The sequence below is a fragment of the Tupaia chinensis genome, unplaced genomic scaffold (genome assembly GCF_000334495.1).
Source record: "Tupaia chinensis unplaced genomic scaffold, TupChi_1.0 Scaffold000473_1, whole genome shotgun sequence".
In the NCBI taxonomy this organism is placed as follows: Eukaryota; Metazoa; Chordata; class Mammalia; order Scandentia; family Tupaiidae; genus Tupaia; species Tupaia belangeri.
The window spans coordinates 921,022-926,457 of NW_006159982.1; the positions used below are offsets into that span (position 1 = coordinate 921,022).

The window sequence follows — 5,436 nt, forward strand, 5'->3', positions numbered from 1 at the left end:
TGTGCCCACCTCGGGGTGCAGGTCCCTGCCATCAAATGTGGGCCAGGGACCAGGTTGTCCCAAGCGTGGACGCGCGTTCCCCGCCTGCCGCTTTGGCAGCGGGGTCCAGGTTTGCGCAGCCACAGTCTGTCACCTTTAACCCGGGCTTCCTGCGGTTTGCTCTGTCGTCTTGCACAGCCCTGCCTCGTACTGGCCGTTTCCTCCCAGCAATCCAATGACCTGAAATGTCATGTCAAGTACCCGACTGCTCCTCTTGCTGCTCAGTCTGTTCATGGGGGTTTTGGAGAGTGGCCAGCGGGGCTGGCCACCCACCCAGGACTCCGAGGGGTGCATTGTGAGACGCTTCTAGCTAGCCCTGGGTTGAGAATACCTAGACATCGTCGCTGTGGGGGTGGTGAGATGTGTGGTTAGAAACAGTAGGTAATTATGATGTACTATAGGCGCGAGAAATCTTCAGCAAGTTTATGGAAACACGCAGTATGAAAAAAGTATGCATAGGTTTAGAATATTTTGCACCAAAATAAACTTGTACATTGATCCCACTTTTCCACCGAGGTTTTGAAGTCCACTCGTGTTTGTATTTGTGTGTGTGACGTATAACTGTGTATTCTCACACAAGCACACACATAATGGTATCCTCAAGCCTTATGACATTTTCAGAACTGAAAGGCATCTTAAAAATCAGCACTCCCGTCCTAGGTCCGTTCATTTTACAGACAAGAAAACTAAAGCTAGAGAGGATGTGTAGTTGGGTATATGCATTCACATATAACTCGCTAATTAATCCATTAATTACGGGAGTGAAACCTGACATCTTTGACTTCCGCCCCATCCTCTCTAGCTAGTGCTCAGCAGGGTTACAAAGGCAGGATGCATAGCATCTGGGTTAAGTTTGTACCAGGCCTTCCTCAGGGAAAGCCCCCTGCTTTCCTTTCTTTGAACCTCAGTTTCTTCATCTTTGAAATGGAGATTCCTAGGCCAGCTTAAACTCACCGGAGGGCCTACGGTACCTTTTGAATACAGGTCTTCAGTCCAGGATACACTGAAGTACGCAATCCCCCAGACCCGTGAGGCTTCATCTACAATAAGACATAGCAAAAGAAGGGACAAAGGCTGAATATTAGAGTAATCTTGCCTGGACTCCCCGCCAGAACTGTCTTCCGTTTGGGGGACCTGGAAAGGAACTAGACACAGAATCATGCCGTGGGCAGCTTAAGGGCTGTATGTGATGTGGCTCTTTGAATTGGTGAGCCAAGAGCTAAAGGGTCATGGCACCACTTTGCGACGTTTGAGTGAAGTGAGCATTGGGTTTTCCCAAAGTTAAAAAGGCTGCTGTGACTGGTCCCTTGATCTTCTGAGCCTTGCTGTGGCTCAGAGTCTGCAGCAGTGTGGGTGTCTGCAGTGGCAGGAGCAAAGCAGGTCACCCAGCACAGAAGGAGCCAGAAGGAGTCTCCGCCGGGGACCCCACGACACCTGGACCCATCGTTGAGAGGTGAGACTGGATGCCAGGCGCATAGTAGGTGCTCAGGTGGTAGTCGCCAGTCCTGTCCTCCAGTGAATTAAAGATCAAATCTCTGGGTTTTGAAAGGAGAAGAGCTGAGAGTTGCTTCTGTTTAGCCAGGAGTGCCCTAATTGTGTCTACTGCGCTTAGGTGCCCCCAACCTTGACCTTAGTGTGTTCTTGCGAGACCACACTCCACATCACAAACACTGCCTCAGTTATTCTGCCACCAGTGACCAAGTACGCTGTCCCTCCCCCTTTTATTCTTTGCATTTTTCTGATTGGCATTTGTTAGTGTCACTGTCACCTTAGGCCGCTCACCAGGGCTTCCTCCTGCAGTAAGGGGGTGGTTCTCCCAGATCCCTCGTTTTCTGGTTGGCTCAGGTGAACTTCAGTGACTCACTACAGTTCATCTCTTTTCTCTTCCCAGAGACTCATTTGAAATGCACTGAACTAATAAGCAAGAGATGATACCCACGACCCCCATGAAGTTAGAAAGGTCTTTGTATGCCACTCTAGTTCTGGTAAATCTAGTTGGTTTAGAGTTAATGGTCAGATTAGTCTAATAGATTGTTGTACCATTTCCTCTGTCAACTGATGGCATGTGACTGAGGACAGTACAATCTGCAGTGGTACTGGGGACACCTGTAGGAAGGGTCTTCAGATAGTTCATGGAAAATGTATAATGAAAAGCCTATTGGGAACCAGCAGTTAGCGTAATGGCTATGTCGCTGGACTCCCACGTAGTCGACCGCGGTTCGTGTCCCGGACCCAGTGGCTTAAAACTCATGCCGGGCGCGTGTGCGTGCGTGCCCAAGATCCCGAGAGGAGAATGGAGGAGAAGGGATTGCGGTGTGACCATCCCCCCTGGGGGGTGATTTCTCGCTTTCTGTCTCTATGTCTCTCTCTGTCTGTCTGGCGAGCGCACGCGCCCTACAGTGAAAATCTCTCCAAAAAAAAAAAAGCCTATGCATGGATTTTTTTGGGGGGGTCCTGAAACAAACTCAGATTTGAATTTCATTTTTCCTTGGAGTTTTAGAAGTCTGTAGTCTTCCTATGTCTTAAAGGCATAGGAGCAGAATTCTACAGAGATCCATGTGTACAGGTCAAAATCCCCTAGCGCTCCTCTGCTCCAAATACCTAAAAGAAAATCGCCTCTTACTCTTTCTTGTACTTGAACTTTAATGAAAATAATATAACTTAAGAGAAATGAGCACCCTAAGATTTTCTTGTATCACCTGAGCTGTATTAGAATTTAACTTATTTTAATGAGAAAAGGTCATTTCTTCAGAAATAAGTATGTTCTGTAAATTTGGGATCAGCAGATGATGTCACAGTTACGTTACTGGACTGCCAGACCCAGTGGCTTAAAACTCATGCCAGGCACATGTGCTTGAGTTCCCAAATCCCAAGAGGAGAATGGAGGAGAAGGGACTGCAGCATGGCCATTCCCCCGGGGCGGGGGGTGGTGGTGGTGGTGATTTCTTGCTTTCTGTCGGTCTCTCTCTCTCTCTCTGTCCAGTGAACGCATGCACCCTATAGCAAAAATATCTCTCTCTCAAGAAAAAAAAAGAAATAACTATGTTCTATAAATTGAAAATGGAAATGTTTTTGGTTTCAACGGAATGGGATTCTTATTATCAGAGCTATTGAAAGGATTATTTCTGGGATAAATTTGTATGTCCTCTCTTTTGGGTGACATTGGAAAGATGTGTACATTGGCTCACCTGCGAAAAGTTATGTCTTCTAGTAGAAGTTGTACCTTTCCCACCTCTTCAGTATCTCTTTATATACACACACACACAGACACAAACACACACATGTAGCATACATTTTGGCCATTGGCCAACGTTTTATGGCTTTTTTTAAATGCTTTTACCAGAGGGTGCGTGTACTCCCTGGAGAGAGAGAGACAGAGAGGGGCAAAGTGAGAATTCATACTCTAGGGAGGATGGCCACACCCGCAAACCCTCCTCCAATCTTCGCTCTGGATTTTGAGCATGTAAGTACATGCACCCAGCATGATTTTGAAGCTGTCACGTCCAGGCCTCACAGTTGACCATGTGGGAGTCTAGCATTCCAACCACCACACCGTCTGCTGGTCCCAGGTTTTTTTTTTTTTAAAGATATGTAGAAATGTATTTCAGCCTGAGCATTGGATATGTTTTAACTTTTGATGTTATTTTCCCCAGAAACTTGTGCTGTGCGTGATTCCTGGGGTGGGCAGACATCTCCCTTTTGATCTTTTATTCTCTTGACTCCTAGTCATTTAAGGACAAGAGTATTATCTTTTCTTTGACTGGTTGTTCTAAGTATGGGAGGAAAATAAGAAGACCCACTTAACCTCCTTGGAACAGAACTGTTAGATCTCCGTTTCAGTGAACTTCAGTCATGTCTGGTTCACTCAGAGTGGTGGTTTTAAAAATTAAAAAGTTTGCATAAGCAGTACACTTCAGATGTTCTATTTCAGCAGCTCTTTTTTTTTTTTTGAAGAGATTTTTGCTATAGGGCGTGTGCGCTCACCAGAGAGACAGAGAGAAACAGAGAGAAATCACCCCCAGGGGGGGATTGCCATGCTGCATGCACATGCACCCAGTGTGAGTTGCAAGCCACCAGGTCCGGGACTTGAACTGTAGTCAGTTGTGTGGGAATCCAGCAGTGTAACCATGACACTGTCTTCTGGTCCCTAGTTCAGCAGTTTTAAATACATTTTCTCCCTAGTGTCTCTAGATTGTTTCTGTGGCGTTCAGCTTGTCTTCTCCATTGTTGTACCAAACTGGCAAAATGACATTTTGTTGTTCTTGATCAGTATGAAGGGCCACGAAGTTTTGATGTTACCTTTTTAGGGTTCTCTGAAATAACCCTGGTCCTGGTTGTCTGAAGGTGGACATCAGAGGGGGTGTTGCCAAGACATTCTCTGAGGAGTATTTAAAGGTACAAGTGGGGATTCCAGATTATCATGTTTTCTGAATAAAAAATCAGACACACGCTCTTTATCTTTTAGATGTATTTTTGTAAAATGGGTAGTAGGATTAAACTATTCAGACAGCTGGCCTAGCAAGTGGCATAGTAGTTAAGGTGTTGGACTCCCACTTGGCTGACTGTAGTTTGAGTTCTGGAACCAGTGGCCTGAAACTCATGCCGGGTGTATGTGTGTGCCTGCCCAGAATCGCAAGAGGGGAGTGGAGGAGAAGGAATTGAAGTGTGGCTCTCTCCACTGGGAAGTGGTTTCTCACTTTCTCTGTCACTATCTGTCTCTCTTCCAGCAATCATACATGCCCTATAACAAAAACTATGTATATATATCTATCTACCTATCTACCTACCTATATACTATCTATCTATCTAGACACACACACATGTAACGAATTTCCCCTAAAAAAGTTACACTGAAGAATACAAAACTCAGTCCTCTGTGCATTAGGTAGGGAAATACTGTGCTGTCACTTTCAGCATTTCAGTATTTTAAGTTTTTTGTGTGTATTCAGATACAGACAGCAGAGAAGGACTTTGTGCCAGGTTGTCTGGGTTTGATTTTTGATTCCTTCCTAATGGTTTGTCGTTAGGCAAATTATCCCACCACCTCCTTGAACTCCTGAGCTCCTTTATCTGTAAAGGGTGTGTGCTAATACTGTCAGCCACCCCGGCTACTTGTGAGAATTAAATGAGATGATGGAAGTCATTTACTGAGCACCACCCTAGCACTGGGTAAGCCGTCAAGATCAGCCTGGTCTCGGACTGGCTTGATGAACTCTGCCGGCTAAATGTTTTTGACTTAATTTAATTGTGTGATAAAAATATCATAATTTCAGGGTAGGCCCTGTAGCTCAGCGATTAAATACCGTATAGAGGAAGCTGGACCCCACATGGATGACCAGGGGTGGAGTCACAGCTGTGGTGGCTTGAAACACATGCCAAGAACATGTGTGCATGCCT

At 45.7% G+C, this 5,436-nt stretch overlaps 1 long non-coding RNA gene across 1 annotated transcript in view; it reads right to left on the bottom strand.

The window, feature by feature from the left end:
- LOC102484930 (uncharacterized) overlaps nt 1–104 on the bottom strand; it is a 10,266-nt gene extending 10,162 nt beyond the window's left edge. Inside the window, exon 1 of the long non-coding RNA XR_003550597.1 lies at nt 10–104. This is a non-coding gene — a long non-coding RNA (uncharacterized LOC102484930). The remainder of the gene's footprint in view (nt 1–9) is intronic.
- Nucleotides 105–5,436: the final 5,332 nt, after the last annotated feature.